This window comes from Miniopterus natalensis, chromosome 14 (assembly GCF_054644295.1).
Source record: "Miniopterus natalensis isolate mMinNat1 chromosome 14, mMinNat1.hap1, whole genome shotgun sequence".
In the NCBI taxonomy this organism is placed as follows: Eukaryota; Metazoa; Chordata; class Mammalia; order Chiroptera; family Miniopteridae; genus Miniopterus; species Miniopterus natalensis.
This window is the reverse complement of record NC_142094.1, coordinates 51,896,251-51,914,294: the sequence shown is the minus strand read 5'-3', so window position 1 is coordinate 51,914,294 and position 18,044 is coordinate 51,896,251.

Here is an 18,044-nt window from a genome sequence, read left to right as displayed (position 1 = left end):
TAAGTCCTTTCCTACCAGTGACAGCTTCCTTTGGCCCAGATTAATTAAATCCAAACCAATTTCCTGTCACTGAGATTGTTCAGCCACTGGGAGAAGTAAAGCTGGGGGAATATTAGCACTACAAAGATGTGTATTACACATTTATCCCATCTTCAAGCAGCCTCACTTAAATTTTTAACAAAAATAATTCAATTACTCATTTATTCAGCAAGTATCTATTAACCACTTACTAAAAGTTTTTACCCACTCTGTATTCTTGGTACCTAGCACTGAGCCTAGCAAAATTGATTAATAAACATTTATTTGATAAATGAATTAATGAATGAAATCAGGTGCTGGGCAGTATGGACTTGTTTTAATCCTTTTTTTTTTTTTTTTAATGTATCTTTATTCATCGCAGAAGGGAGAGGGAGAGGGAGAGAGAGAGAAACATCAATGATGAGAGTCAGTGATCGGCTGCCTCCTGCACGCCCCTGACCAGGGATCGAGCCCGGAACTCCAGGCATGTGCCCTGACCGGGAATCAAACCGCGATCTCCTGGATCCTAGGTCGACGCTCAGCCGCTGAGCCACGCCGGCCGGGCTGTCCCTGCCTTTCTTGACAACATTTGGAAGAGCTGCCATTCCTTCCCTCTGAGGCTCTCTTCCTGGCTTCCCCAGAGTCACACCCACCTGTGCTCTCCTACCCTTAGAACAGTCTTTGCTGCTCTTCGCTGGCTCCTGCTCTTCTGGACCATTTTGGGATTCCCTCCAGGGTCTGTCATAACCCTTTTCCTAGGTCTACTCACTCCCCCAGGCCATTGAGTCCATCTCCAGGTCTTCAATGATTGTCCCTATGGAGTTTTTTATTGATTTTGGGGGGGGTCTATATGTTGACAACAAATCTTTATTTCCAAGCCGGGTCTCTCTCTTGAGTGACAGATCATATACCTAGTTGTCTCTGGGCTTCTCCACTTAGGTATTTTGCAGACACTTCATAGTCACCATAAACTGGAACTCATCCTTTCCCCCTTCACCCCGCCACTGCCCCAGGACACACCATCTCAATAAACAGTGCTCCCGTGCAACTTGGTGCTCCAGCTACACACCTGGGGGTCATGATTCTTATGTTGTTGTTGTTGTTTTTTGGTTTTTAAAAAAAAACTTTTTTTATTGACTTCGGAGAGAGAGAAACATCAATGATGAGAATCATTGATCAGCTCAGCTGCCTCCTGCACGCCCTTCCCCCCCCACTGGGGGTCAAGCCCACAACCCAGGCATGTGCCCTGACCAGGAATTGAACTGTGACCTCCTGGTTCACAGGTCAACACTCAACCACTGAGCTATGCCAGCCAGGCCTGGGGGTCATGTTTGATCCCTCTGCCTTTCCCACTTCTCCCTTCCCCTTCCTTCTATAAATCAATCATAAAATCCTCTTCATTCTACGGCTTACATTTTTCTCAAATCTGACTCCTCCCAATCTTCTCCACAATGACTTAGGTTTGAGCCACTGCCAATTTTTACCTTCTCCTACTACATTAGCCTCTGGTCTTGTTTCTCTCCAGTCTTTCCCAGGCTGTAGGAAACAGTGATTTAATGTAAATATGGTTGTATCCTTCCCCTATTGAAACCCTTTGTCCACTGTCCTCAAGGTAAAATCCAAACAGCTGAAACGTATCATGCGTTCCAGATCTGGCCTCTGCCTACCGTTTCTATCCTAGATGAGATTCAGTTCCTTGAACACTCATGGTGTCATCTCTAACCTCAGGGGTTTCAAACAGGCCCTTCCCTCTTCTTGCAACAGTCACCCCTCACCTCTACTCCAGCCTCATCATGCTAACTCGCTCATCTCTCTCTTCTCACAGTTCCCTTAAAACCTGTATCATGGCCCAGCCGGGCGTGGCTCAGCAGTTGAGCGTCAACCTAGGATCCAGGCGATCGGTGTTCGATTCCCAGTCAGGGCACATGCCTGGGTTGCGGGCTGCAGCCGATCAATGACTCTCATCATTGATGTTTCTGTCTGTCTCCCTCTCCTTTCCTCTCTTTGAAATCAATAAAGATGTATTTAAAAAAAAAACCTGTATCATGAAATTCCACACATACTTCATAACTCCTTCTGTTAAATTTATCTTCCCCATTAAAAACAAGCGTTGTTAGGGTAGGACAATGTGTACACTGAGTTCTACCACCTTCCAACAATTAGCACCACTCAATAAATATTTGCTAAGTGAATAAATAGAATTCAAACAAAAATAAACTAGTCTCTGCCCATAAAGACCTGCGAGGAAACAGAAAGGCAAAAAGATGGATTATAATTGAGCCCAAATGATGCATTAAAACTTTAGGTATATGTAAAAGTTTAAAGAGAATAAAGGGACTGGCTAATTTCACCTATATCAAGAAGGGCACAGAAAGGCTCTATAGAAAAAAGTGAACCCTCCCAAACTTGAAGAATTAGTGTGCATTCCCAGGGCTTGGCATACAGTAAGTGCTTTTGCTGGTAATGCACAGTGTTCATTCTTTCTTCTTGTGGCAACCTCTCTTGCCATTTTCTTTCGGAGAAACATGCTTTGCAGAAGTGAGCAGGCACATTCCTTTTTGGTTTTCTTAAGCTAATTGAGTTGGATACCTGGTCTTTTGCAAGTAAAAGTGTCCTAACTTACTCAGTGCTCAACAAACATCTATTAAAATGTATGCAAAGTTAACAGGCAGAAAGCATGAGACAAGATTCCAAGTCAAAGGAATGAAGAGCGTAAGCAATGAAGAAAATCAAGTTTTAAACAACTTAATTTAACCTTTCTTAATAATGAAGACAAGATCTATTCCTGCTCTCAGCAGCCCACAGATGTAAGGTTTCTGAGGTCTCCTAAGGCACCTCTGTGAAGGTTTCTCCCTTCATCTCTCAAACTGTCACACATGCCCGGCTGGGCGTGGCTCAGCAGCTGAGCGTCAACCTAGGATCCAGGCGACCGGGGTTCAATTCCCAGTCAGGGCACATGCCTGGGTTGTGGGATCGATCCCCAGTCAGAGGCCTGCAGGAGACAGCCAATCGATGACTCTCTCATCATTGATGTTTCTCTCTCTCTCTCTCCCCCGCCTTTCCTCTCTCTGAAATCAATAAAGATATATTTAAAAAAAAAAAAAAATTGTCACACATAAGAATCATGGTACATTATAAGAGAATGACTTGTCCAGTTTTGTTCCAAGAAGGCTGCATATTTTGTTCATGTTCTGAAACGATTCGAGGCAACATTACGGGACTCACTTATCATATATATATTAAGCTATGAGAATCAATCCATAAACTGACCATTAGGATGTCACTGCTCTTGACAAGCGCCAGGAGACAATTCCTATTCCTAACTTATAACCAACAGATTTGCGTAAGCGGCACCCTATTCAAACAGCAGGTTGATGGCTACGGCATCGCCAACTCATGGCAGGACTTCACTGACTTATCTGCACTATCAAATTACACATCCATTCAAACAGGCCTTCTCAACTTATCCTGTGCAATTTCAGTGTTGCAACTTTTCTATACACACAAAACCTCATTGCTGTTTCTTAACATAATTCAAACATAATTCTGTCTTAGACAGTCTCATTTCCAGCACAGTTTTCTTCTTTATTTAATCTGAAATCCTAAGGAATTTATATAACAAAAATATAAAAAGAGCACCAATTGGCTTTTGTACCTCTACAACCCAGGTTCTAAATTAACATTTGCTAAAATGCACCAGTTTAGCAAAGATTTGACAAAGATTCATAGACTTAATCAATATTGGTGCACAAATTTTAGTTACACCTGGGGATCCCACTAAATTTAAACATCATGCCTCCTATTATCTTAAGAAGGCAACTAAATATAAAGGAGAAATAGCTATGCCTCATTTTAACTGTATCCTTGCCTAAATTTCTCATAGTCAATAGTACCCACTGCCTTAAAATATCCCATATTGTGTATAGATGCTCTAATACAGTGAATAATAAATGAAAATTTAAGTTTTGGGGACTTATAAATTGACTTGATAAATGAGACCTCATGGACTCCCAGTTAAAACAGCTCATATGGCCCAGTGTAAAATAAAGCAGAGCCTTCCAGGATAAAGACTCATTATGTAAAACTTCACCTCCACTGCTTCTCCATTTAAGAGCACAACTTTGCCTACTTTTAAAATTTTGCCTGAAAAAAAATAAAAGGGCATACATTGTTGGTTGCTACCACCGTAATGCTTCAGTCCATTCGTGAAGGCCCATACCCAGTATCCTTAATGCTGCAGTTCATTCATGAAGGCCCATACCCAGTATCCTTAATGCTGCAGTCCATTCGTGAAGGACCACACCCAGTATCCTTAATGCTGCAGTCCATTCATGAAGGCCCATACCCAGTATCCTTAATGCTGCAGTCCATTCATGAAGGCCCATACCCAGTATCCTTAATGCTGCAGTCCATTCATGAAGGCCCATACCCAGTATCCTTAATGCTGCAGTCCATTCATGAAGGCCCACACCCAGTATCCAGTATTATTGAAATGACTCACTCCACCCAGTCAACCACTATAAATATCTTGCTCTTATCGATCTGGCTCACATGTTCTGCCATTTCAGCAGCCTCTCAGCTGCAGTTTCCTTCCCCTCCAAAGGGACATGACATCTTTTCCAGGCTTCCCACGGGCACCTCCAGAGCTTTGCCGTCGCACAGTCCTTGCAGAGGAGGACTCCGCTACCTCCACTTCTCTCCTTACCCGGCCTCCTCCCCACCTGTCACTAGCTCCACCCAGCCCCAGCTAAACTAGCCTCCTCTCTCTCTCCATTCATCCTGTGAAGGAGGGGGAGGGACAAGAAATAATTTACATACCATGCTTTAACATTTTCCAAGGTTCTGAGCACATTCACTCACTCGGTCACTTGTTCGTTAATTCACTTATATAATCAGTCATTGACCACTGACAGGGCCGGGGCCAGAGCCAGAGCCTGGAACACGGGTAGAGTCTCTCCCTCTAGGTACTCTATTCCCACTTGAAGGCAATTCTCAAAAGAGGCAATGAAAAGGGAGACATGCTGGGGGTTTTCTCTTCCGTTTTTAGTTTTATTCAGGTTATATAGCTTAGAGTCAAATTCTCAACACTTCCACCTTCAGCCATGAGAGCGCAGTGGGCATTGGGTTGCTCTCCCAATGGAAACCATGGGCAAATGGGACACAAGACGTGAGACAACGTTTTCAGGCACTGAGGACAGGATAGGATCAGGACAGGATCAGGACCTCTGAGACAGAAACCACAGGAGGGGAGCCTGGGCAATGCTGCTTCTGATGCAGACAGGTGAGCCCTGAGCAGGGACGGGGGAGAGCCCCAGGAGGGGGTCTTCCCTGGCTGAGAAGGCACAGACCACATTCCAGGCAGCTGCAGCAGCTGGAACCTGTGAGGCAGGGACTGGAGCAAAGGCTGCCCCTAAATAGGCGGTCAAGGTGGGAGAAAAGGGACCTGAATGGGAGTGGAGTGGGGGATGGGGGCTAGGGGTGGGGTAAAGGCCATGCCTTAGTCTAGAAACCACATCCTAGAGTAAGGGCCCTGCCCTACGACTAAGTTTAGAATGAAAATAGAACCACCCAAAGAAATAATAAAACCAAGAGTAACAGGATCAAAAGAATTCCCCAGTAATCTAAACACCTGTCAGGACAAAGCAAAACATTCTTTAGAGGGCAATGTCATAATCCAAATTCATTGCAATGCATCATCCCCAATAGCCAGGACAACATCCCAAACATGGAGGTGCATACATGCAAGAAAATGCCTAGCACCCTGAATGGATGCACTGCTGGTACACACAACACAGGTGACTCTCACAGACCCATGTGAGCAGACTCTAATGAATACACACTGTCTAATTCACTTTATAAAGTTCAAGTGCAGGCAAAACTCATCTGCAGTGAAAAAAATCATCACAATGGTTACCTGAGGCGTGCATCTTATTGTATGTGAATTACATCTAAAAATGTATTTAAGTTTAAAAAACCAGGAAAGAAGTATAGAACCATGTTTCACATAGCAATACTGAGCTTTTCACGCAAGCCAGAGAACCTTTTCACTATAAAAAATATAACTTCACTGAAGTCATTACAAGCTGATTTACACTGCCTTGCAAGAACTGATTGTTAAATTTTAGGAACTTGGTGAGCCAGCTGTTAAACCGCTGCCAGCTTGGAAGTGGCCCTGGTAGAAGCCTTTACAACACGTTACAAATCAGCACCCCCACCCTGCCCCCGCCTCTGGTTTCCTGGCAACCACTGGGTTTATGGTTTATATTAAAATAAAGATCTGCTTTGCATGTCACATTTAGCATTATGATCAAGAAGCAAACTTTCCAAAATGTATTTCTACAAACTCCTTTTCCTGCTCCCCTTTTCTTCCCATCACCCCTACTCCCAGATAGTAATGTCAGCCCTGCTGGCTGTTTAATTTTAAATTTGCCTTCATGTTGGTACGTAACATGCCTATGCTGCTACTTATTTCAGTTTTGGCTCTGTCAATATTTATCTCTTTATTTCAGTTTTGGCTCTGTCAATATTTTTTTATTTCAGTTTTGGCTCTGTCAATATTAAATGTTTACACAAATACTATTATGAAAACACCCACAGCTCAGCTGTCTAATCTTATGTCATATTGCTTTTCCTTCCTTGCATAACTTTTTGTTTTCTCTGGAGTGAGTGATATTCTGGAGGGTTGTTTTCTTTTTTTTTACTTGCTTAGTTTCCTATGTACTTATCACTGAGTTATACCACAACTCTTCTCAATTGTTTAAAATTCTTCTCAATAGTTCCAAGTTATCAGGTCTTCTAGCACTTTCACCTTCTTGGAAACACCTCTCTGGAGGCTCTCATTTGAATTGCTGGCTTTCTAGGCCTCAGGCACAGCTACGATCCTGGGATCAACGGGATTCTCCTCATGTCCTATGTGAGTTGGTAAAACAATTGTTGGGTTGGTCATCCAAGCATTGCTGTTGGGGAGTCCAAAGCATTCTGACTCCTGACCCTTCCGACGTGGCTATTTCTCACTTTGGAAATGTGTAGGGTCTGACCTTTGTTTTCCATATTCTGAAATCTTGTGATGTCACTTGGACAGCAGGCCAAATAAATTGATTGCTCTGGGCCCTTAAAGGGCTTTCAATATAAAAACTCACATCCTTCATTTCTTGAAAATTTCTCTACTTTTTCTGCTTTCTCTACACTCACTCTTCAGACCCTGAACAAAATGAACTGATTCTCTAATCTTATCTTTCGCTCCCATTTTCCTGTCTTGTTCCTACATTCTGGGAGCTCTCCTCAACTTTATCTTTCAACTCTTTTACTTTTTAAAAAAGTTCTGCTAACATATTTTTAATTTTATTTATTGGCATTCTATAATGACAAATATATTCTCTCTTCTGACGGTGTCCAGGAACTTTTAAAGATGCCCATCTCCCTGATAATCAATCTCTTTCTTCCATGTTCCTCCCCCCATTTGTTTAGCTGGATCCTCTGTATGTTAAAAGCATGTCTTGTGAAGATTGACAGCTTCTATTTACGAGTGAGGCTGTTAAAGATAAACTGGAAGCTCTGGACACATGGGTAGAGCCTGTCGGCTACGGGCTTCACTCTAGGGACTGTCTGGCTGCGCTTTCATTGAAAATTTTCTTTCCTTAAGTCTTTTCTTCTGAGCTTGTGAAAATCCTTAGAGAAGCATGTTCTGATCTTTGGCTTGGAGCAGTGTGGTTCTCAAACTGGAGCGCACACCAGAATCACCTAGAGGGCTTGTTACAACACAGGGTGCTGAGCCCCACCGGTAGTTTGTGATTCCTCAGGCCTGGGATAGGGCCCTCAGATTTGCATTTCTAACAAGTTTTGAGATGATACTGACACTGCTAGTGCTGGGACCGCACTTGGCAAACAATGGGTGGCCTGGGGGACATAAATCTGATTGCCCCAAATGAGACCTTAGAGGAAAAGGTTGGGGTTACCATGTTAAGAATGAAACTTTCCTTAATCCCGTTGTTTTCAGGAATTATACTCCATCCTCAGCTGTGCCTGGTACCCTCTGTCCAGAGACCGTCTGTTTTATATTCTCTAGAAAATAAACTTAAAATCTTCTGCTAGGGTGGGGAGAGCTGTATTCCAAGCTGGACGGGGGAATGGGATCTAAGGATCTTAGTGTTTCTTAAACGCATTCAACTGATTCCTATTTTCAGTCCCACCTTTACCTCCACTTCCAGAGGTACCCAGTACTGCCAATTTCCAAGTGTTCTGAGAATTCCACAGGGGAAAGTCAAGTGCATCATGAATCTGGGATATAAGCCACATGTATGAAATTCTGAACAAAATGAACTGATTCTCTAATCTTATCTTTCATATAAGAAATCAAATATATTAACCAGAAAGTTCATCTTTGTGCATAAAGAGCAAGGCCAGGAGCATGCATACCATGCCCAGGTACTCTATCTGCCCCATACTGTCTTCTGCAAAATAACTAAAATGACCATGATTCACTGAGCATACACCCAGTGTCAGAATTGTGCTAGTTCCTTTACATACTCTGTCTCACAGAACCTTTACAGCAACCAGACAAAATGAGTGTTATTTTATTCTTTAATTACCAGTTAGGAAACTGAAATCCAGAAGTTAAGTAACCAGCTCAAGGCCACACAGGAAGGGCAGAGCCAGAACAGAATGGGACATCTGCCTTATTCTAAAGCCACCACAGACCCATTTTGAAATGAGGTGACTTAAAGGCAAATAAAAATAATTTATTTTGAACACAAAACCCAAGATGATTCAGTAATGCAACACGGTGTGCTTGAGTTTAAGTTTCTTTCTTCCTTTCCTTTCTTTTTTCTTTTTACAGATTTGGACCATATCTTGTGTGTGTATGTGTGTGTGTGTGTGCGCCATACAGCACCTTCTAGAGAAAAACTCAAGAAATACTCATTAACTTGAAGACTGCTCCACTTAACAGCTCAACAGCAAGTTCATTCACATTCACGATTAGTACAGATACACATGATAAGTCACCAGAGAGGTCCCTACCGGGGAAATCAACCTTTGGAGATATGAGGCCTGGTTATTTAACGTTACTTTGCACTATCTTCTGTCTTTTTGAATAAAAGCCTGAATACCTGATTCTAAACATCTGAATCGGGGTGGTTTCCCCCAAGGGTACTTTGTGGGTAGATCTTTTTCTTTCATTGATACAGGTCACTCTGAGGTTTCATATTTGTCAGATTTCCAAATGAAGATTTTTGCCAGAGAGGGAGATTCCGTTGGTTTTAAAATCTAAATAACAAGGGAACACAGCTTTACTTAACTACTCAAGAGTGGAAATAATCCAGTAAGACAGATAAATAAGTGTGGACAAAGGATAAGAGGTCAGAAATAAGAAAAACCAAAATGTGTTTGGGAGAAGCTCGGAAAGGAAACAAATCAGCAGGAGAGGAAAAAGTGCTAGCTTACAACTGCTTATGAAATGCCTGTTACAGGACAACAGTGTTTCGTGGGAGGGAAACCAAAACCACTTGGCTGCATTGTGTTTTCACCCTATCGTAGGTCAGGGGATGGGCCTCAGAATCAGCAAAGGTAAAATGTCGTTGACTAAAAGTTGCACTCAGTCTGGAAAGATTTGCTAAGAAAACTAACACAAAATGTGTTGCACAATTTATTAGACCGCTTAACCTGTTCTAGAGAACACAATATTTCACTGATGTGGTTGGCAAAACGGGGCACCCCTCAAAGATGTCTACATCCTAACCTCCCAGACCGATAAGTATTTGAAGTTACGTGGCAAAGGGGTTACGGTTGCAGATGGGACTCAGTTGGCCAACCAGCTGAGCCTCCAGAGAAACGCAGCGCGGACACCTCACTTTAGCCAGTGAGATCCACATCAGAACTCTGACGCCCAGAACTGTGAGGTAACAAATGTGTGTTGTTTGAAGCCACAAACTGGTGGTAATCTGTCTCAGCAGTGATAGGAAATTAATACAATTGACTAGCCAATGTGTGCAAACTAGTCAGTCTTACTGTCTTGAACAAGCCAATAGATGCCTATTTAACTCTGTGCAAAGTAAAAATCAAATCATCACAATTTTTGTTAGAAAACTGTGTTCATTTTCAAATAAGTATACTCCCAGTTAAACTTAATGAGGTTTTATGGAAACGGAAATTAGAGCCGAGTTAAACATGTACGCATAGCCCTATCCTTGCACAAACCTGCTGTAGCCGGGACACGTCTGCTTCTTTCTACACTTACAGGATGGAGTCAACCAAAAGCATCCTTCCTAAGAGGACCTCCTTCCACGAGTCTGTGTGCACACAATTAATTCTTTACTTCTGGCCATCTGTCATCAGCTCTTCTTTCAGCATGCTTCCTCCATCCCTTTAAAAATGTTCCCCTGCTAGTGAGGATTCCCAATCTCCCCTTCACCACTATCAGGGTGCTACTGTAAATTGCAAGGGGCAATTGGTTGTACTGGGTGCAAATATAAGTTTGGGGGGGTTCACCAAAACAAGAATTTCAAAAAGAAATAGTTAGGCTTCTAGTGTTCAAAAGTTAATGTTAATTAGGGTATTTAAATCTTAGCATACACCTTCTCTCAACTAGAATATTAAAATGATTAGGTCCCAGGTTGGTCTATTAAACCTGGACAACCCATTATGTGAAGTAAAAATTAGTCATATGCACCAAGTCTTCAGCACTTGTTGGGTATTTTCTATATGCAAGACACTTTGGTGTAGATTCAAAATGCAAAGGTAAATGAAGTTCCTGTCCTCATAGAGTTCCCAATCCAGAGAACTGTAATTACGCCCCTGCTGGGTAGTAACATAATGCACATTCAGGAGCTCTGTGAGGCACAGTGGGCGCGCTTAATTTGCCTGACGGTACCAGGTGCTGCTGGGCAGAGGAAGGAACACTGGGCAGTGCCTGAAAGGAATGAAGAGTCCTATTCCAGTGACCTCCACGCTTGCTGGGAAGGAGGAAACAGTGGCCTCCATTGGAAAAGAGCCAATTTAAACATCCCTGGCACCCAGTACACTGCTCTCTGCCTCTGTGAAATGCTCTTTGCTACATTTTTAAACCCAGGCAGTTCAGTCCCCAGGCATTCTGAGTTGGGGCTATCAGAGAGCACTGAATTCAGGGTGTCCTGGGTTCAAATCCGATGGGAAACTGCATTATCTTGGTAATTGGCTTAGCATTGCAGCCTCTGCTTCCTCGGCTGTAAAACAATAATCAATATTCCCATCTTTTAGGATAGTGGTGAAGATCAGAGATGCTTTGGTAACGCACCCAGCATGAGAGATCAAGGATGGGATTCTCAATTCAGACTCTCAAACAGCAATACACACGAGTCAAGTGTGCACGGGTCAGGAAATATACAGAACTCTTCAGGTTTGACAGACACCCTTCCAAAAAATAAGGCAAAAATGCAACGCAACTAAACCCACCTCTTACTTCACTGGGAAATCAATCTAGCCACTCTGAGCCTGAACTGTTTTGACATTTCACAACCACGCCTTCCCAACCCTTAGGAAGGGAGAAGTGTACGTGTGTATGTTCCACAAGCATGAGGGCCGTGTCTTAGTCACCTCTGGTCCTATACTACAACTCTCATGAGATTGTTCAGTAGGTGCTCAGTTTTTCCTTAAGATGTAGTGATATAGAGTCAAATTGAACACATGTATATAATAAAAAGATTACACTGATTTGGACATTATAATTTAGAGCTGACAGAAGTACCAAGACTATGTCTCTGCTAGTATGATCTATAAAATATTTTGTTTGAAAAAGAGATACATCACTCAAAGCAAAGACATCCATTTAAGAAATAAGCTATTTGAGGACATACTATGTGTCAGGCACTGTTGTAGGCACTGGGAGATCGCCATGGATGAGAGATAAAAATCCCTGTCAACTTGGAGGTTACATTCTACTCTGAAAGATACATAGTGGGTATAAAAAATTTCTAAATAACTAAAATATATAAGTGCTAAGAGACAAACAGAGCACAAAAGACAGACAGGAAGTGTCCGAGGGACACACCAGGGCAGTAGCCATGCTATGATGGTAAGTTCCAGACTCTGCATGTATTTTGAAGGTAGAAAAAAATAAGATTTGCTGGTTGGACACATGGAATACTGTCAAATACCCCACTATTAGGATATTCTTGGAGTCAACAGAGATTCACCCCAATTTCCCTTCATCAACAAAATTGTGCTAGAAACTTCTTCAACCACTTAACTCATGAAACATAAGTTCTGTGGATTTTAAATAAGAAGATTGAAAATTTTAAGTAAAGCTTTAAAGGAAACACAGTATCTGGTGATAAAGCTGATTGGTAGGTCAATTACTAAGGGTCTAAGTGGAATGACTTCACTTTATTTGATGGATCTTTGAAGTAAATCTTTGAAGACTAAAAACAAACACTAAATAACCAAGATTAGCACACCCAGAAGTTATATAAATAATCAATTGAATTAACACCAACTCTTCATGTACTATTAGGGCAAAAGTCTGTTGCTTATACTTTTTAATTAAAAAATAAAAAATATGCATTGATTAAACCTATTAGGCTCTTTTAAGATTAGCAAAAGTAGAACTAGTACTGTAATATTACTAGAATTTCACTTTTATATCCATTAAACTTTATATTCTCTCTAGGGGACATACGTATTTGAAAATTATATATGGACAATTGAAAATTATAGAGAGATTGAAATTTTATACCCACATATATGGGGAAGGAAGGGATAAAGGGAGGGAGGAAGAGCGGGTCACTTTTTTATAATAATGTCATTCCCAAACTGCCCCCAATTTTATCATCTTGTTCAAGATGGTACCAGAGAAATCCAGCAGATGGCACTCATACATTTTTCTAAATATGGTGCTGAATAAAAACAGGATTGCCTAAACTTTGTATTTCAGACCAGAAAGGAGAATAAATCATAGTCAGAAGCAAATACATTTTAAAATTTTCTATTACCATGAAGAAATGGTGCTTTTAAGAGACTCTAATGCACATTCATAGCTTGTACCCAGCTTACAATTTCCGCCTCCTATTCTAGCGGCTGGTGGAAAGCAAGCATCCAGAACCCTTACCTGTCAATCAACGGCTTGATAATAGAGAGCTGCCAGTGGCCACAGAGAGACCCGCAAACTTTTTCCATTACGGATATGGGATCATTCTTTAATTCTAGTTTCTTTTCAATGCTTTTATTGGTTGTTCTACATAGATGGGCTTTGAAACTAGCAAACATTATTACTACCATTTTTCAACTAAGAAAACACAGGCTCAGAAAGAAAAAGAAATGAGAGGCTAATTCAATCAAGAAATAATCAACAATAAATGAATCCAGTTTTTTAACTAGAGAATCAATAAGGTATGCTTAAATCCTCAATTAACAAATATGGGTTAAAGGAACAAGTTAATTCAACCATACACACTCTGAACACTTCCTATACGCTGACCCTGTTGAGAGCGCATAAGACAGACAATAACCCTGTTCTCATGGAACTCATGTTTTAAAAGAAAAATAAACAAGAGCAGGATCAGAAATTAGTAGTGTGAAGATTTAATGAATTAAACTAGAGTAAGTATAATGGGACCAACATGACCACTTAGGCTGTTTAAAGGAAGGCTTCTCCAAGGAAGTGACATTTCAGCTGACACCTGGACAGAAGCAGGAGGGGGCACACCCCAAGCAGGGGGAATGCAGCTCCTGGGGGGATGGGCAGTCAGCGGGCCCACATGGAGAGCAGACAGCGTGGTCTGAGAGGATGCGAAGGAGCATGTTATGACCCGAGTCAGGAGCCAGGACGGAGGGACGGACGGCTACGGGGTGGATAGAAGGAATAAGAAGTAAGCCAGAGGGTTCATTTCAGGTTAATCAGAGATTTTTTTTTTTTACATGTTGATCTTTCTGGACGTTTTCTTCTAGTCCTCATTTCTGCCTTAGCAAGTACTAAAAAATGAATATAACTCTTATTCTTTGATATTTTAAGAAGGTGCCATCCCCCAGGCTATCAGCTTAAATGATCAATGACCAGAGGGTAGTACTGAAAAAACATATACATCTATAGAAAGTGTAATAAAGGGGGATTAATAGGTGTTAATTTCAAGAGATGACCAGGTGGTGAATTTTCAGTAATACTTGATTTGAGTCTGTTTTGTACTGATTTGCCCCTTTCTCCTCAGGGAGTATAAAAGACATTCTTAGTTTATTAAATTTATTAAATACTCAAATTCACTGATTCCAATCACCAAAAGAGAGATTTAAACAATTCTCAAATTTCTCTTATCTTCTAATATTTACCTGTTGTGCAAGATTTTATTATAAGCCAATATACAAAAGGAATAGATATTTTAGGTTGTTCGGACTAAAGCCCAAGCAATTAAACTGTAAATAAAGAGGCCCACTGTTCCTTGTGAAGTCATACAAATCATATCATCAATCTAAACCTCAGCTCCTCCTGCAAAAGCTGGGATCTACGCTTGTCTCCAACTAGAACCTCAATAAAGAGCTTTATGTTGGATAAAAATATTTTTATAAATATAACCTTGGTATTTTACAAATTTTAATTGGCATCAGAATTTAGAGCTGACATTACACTGACCCTAGGATTACTCCCATGCCACCCACTCCCAACCAGAAACTTGTCTAAAGTCAACAAAAACTGTCGACAGCCACACCATTTAATGGTGGCTGGAATTTGCAAATACTTTCTTAGCAATCACAGGGCCATATCCAGAAATATTCATTAGCAATGGTATTTGCATCTATCAAATGTAGGCTAAGAGGACTTTAACAAGATTTTATTTACCAACTAATTAGAATGACAATTTATTACAAGTATGAAAATAATTAACTTAGAGTTATAAAGTGGCATCGCTCTTCTGGTTGTAAGAAGAAAACAAAATCATTTTCCTCCCACTCTATGGGCCTCGTTTTGCACAGCTCCTTGTATCGGCCATTGTTATTAATTTCACATTTTGACTTGCTTTTTATTTTCTCAGACATCTGAATTCTGGTGCTGTCAACTTCATGAAGGTCTTTAAAGATAAATTTGCTCTGTATCAAAAGCAGCTGTTTAAATAAGCATTCAGCTCTGACAGTTTTGCTCTTGATACTTTTCGAGCAGCAGCTAAGAGAGCATTTTACGATCAGTCATGGCTCTCTTTGTTATGCTTCTTTTTCTCTCCGATCTAAGTAAACACATTCTTAAACCAGCATTACCCTGCAAAAGTTTTCCTCGTGTGTGGAGAATGTGACCCTCAGTAAAATAGACAGCAAACGAATGAAATTCTGACGCTCCCTCCTAGAACAGGGCGAGTTATTACATTATTTCCTTCAGATGTTGGCCAATGCTATCCCAGTATTTTTCCTTTGTCAAATGTCAGTAAATAAGAAAACAAAGCTTCTTCACTGGTGTGATGACCTGATCGTCAGCAGGCCAAGCAAAACACTTAACTCAAAAATAGAATGTTTAGGAAGCACAAATACAACTAAACAGGCATTCTCACCTCCACCAATGTCAACAATAACTTCATCCTTCCCGTTTTGTCATTAAAAAAAAAAAAAAATTCTGTTGTCTTAACACAAAAGGGCCACAAAACTCCAAGACTTAATCCCTGCTTCAGGCTAATGACAAAAAAAAATTTTTTTCATTTTTACATCCTGAAAAAATTCCCTTGACAGGAAATGTTCTGAGCTAGACTCAGAAAGGCAAATGCATTTGCCTCATTTAAGTTTTTCAGGATGACAAGGGAGAAGAGCCAAGAATAAACATAAAAGTTGACCTAAAATATATCAGTTTCAAATGTTAAAATACTTCTTAGTAGGTTGGACAACTTCAGGTTTCAAACTTCATACTGCAAATAAATATTTGAGTGACAGAACACCTTACCTGGTCCACCCAGGACTAAAAATCATGTCGTATTTATTTCTGATCATGTCACTGAACTGCTACTGTATTCTGGACTGCAGATAAGTGATTACTCATAATAATGTGACACAGTTATGTATGGTTGATTGGTATGAAGCAGAAAGGGGCTGTGTCCTCCGCATAAGCTTACAGCAGGGCCTGTCCTGTCCAGTGCAGGCCACTTGTCCATCTGCAGCCAGCCAACTGATTATTGGCTATCCCTCTGGTAAGAGGCTCAGTGGGTTTTTCACAGCATAATTTCCATTCTACAAGAAACTTCCAATCCCAACTGACACTGTTTTCAGACATTTCTAGATTCCAATTCATTATAATACAATGACTTCAACCTCGTTTTGGACTTTTAGGAATCTTAATATGGTTTTTTGAGTTTTAAGGAAAAAAAGACAAGTAGACAAAATACTCCTCAATTTTGGTTTCCTTTTCAGAAGAATACTACTGCTTACAAAACTGACCAATACAGAAACCTTCCTGACTGTACAACCCCTAAAGCTTTCCTTTTTCTTCACTCTTTCCTCCTGTCTCAGTAATTAGGCCCGGGAAGGAAGAAAGGAGTTTCCAGTTCAGTGGTCATACTCCACACCCTATAATTTCCTTGCTGGTTTTCCCCTAGCCAAATAGCTCCATTAATCAGCAGAAAAAATATGCAGCAAACCACCTATACATCCTAATATTATCCCCAACAGAGAACTGAGAATTAGGAAGTTGTTTCCGAAAGAACTTGTTACAGTAAAGAATTCTGATGGCTGCCAGGAACCTCATAGTAGTATCAGGATTACTCTGAGGTAGTTTGAGCTTTGGTTACAACTAAGTATCGGGGAAATTCCGTGAATCGTTGAATCTACTCAACGAATGAGCATTTACTTAAGAACTGCATTTCTGTATAGCCAAAGACTACCTTCAGAATAATCGAAGCCAGTCTGAGACAAATTTTTACCCAGAAAATTTCTGTTATTTTTCTACTTGAAAGTTTTATGAATTACTAATAAAAACCTAAAAATGGACCTAGTGTACTGCTGATATTTTATATTGACAGTGCAGTTTGGTTTCATACACTGATTTCTATCGATTGCATATTTCCTTTGTTCAGTGAGCTTGTTCCATTGATTCTAACAGTCTATTATTTTGATTGGTGTCGCCTGGGTAGTGCTTTGTATTGCTCTACCATGTGGTGCTAAAATAATCATTTGTCTGAAAATTAGTTTAAGTCCTAAAATATGCATTTTCAGCATTTTGAAATAATGAAGATATGGAACCTCCTGTTTTTTCTCAAATTCAATTCCTATTCATCCTGGTTCCATACTGAATATCTAATTTAAATACATGAAGACAGTTGATATTATCAGTAAGAGTTTATTTTGCATATATGCCAATGTGTGTTAGTTATGCAAATAAGCGGCAGATCTCTAGTTCACATTCACATTTTACCTATAAAACCAGTAACAAAAATTACTGTTAAGCGAAAAAGGCTTTATGTGTAAGCTCAATCTACATATTAAAAATGATACATATTTAATAATATTCATAAGACTTAGAACCAGAATTTGGGGAAATAAATGGATTAAAATAAGACAATGGAAGTCAGAGCTAATCCTAATAACCATTCCCACTCTGTATCTGCAAGTGTAATGGATTGCAATTCCTCAGTACTTCTCATTTTTTTCTTCTTAAGCAAAAATAATTTACTATTAAATATTGAAAGAATCAAAGTAGAAGTCACTTCTGAAAATGCAAATTATTTAAACAGATGGCAATTGGTACACATCTCAAAGGAGAATTTTAGCTTTACTGACTTTTTAAAAATGAGGGTGTAAATCAACATACACAAAAAAGCTATGCTAAGGTAAGACTGGCTTTGAAACTAGACCACAGTCGTCTACTGTAACATCAGTAGGTATGAGGCATTTGTAAACATCTCACATGGGACATTTAACTAATTCAACTACAACCACAAGAGAAAATGAGATTCCCATACTTGCACTCAGTGCTCTAAAACATACCCCCAAATAGAGTTTGTTCCTGTCCCCACTGACTGCAATTAAGGCCTCGATGAACAGTTTCAATACACTTTTTTAGAAACTAGTAGAAGTATACCTTTCTTCCTAGT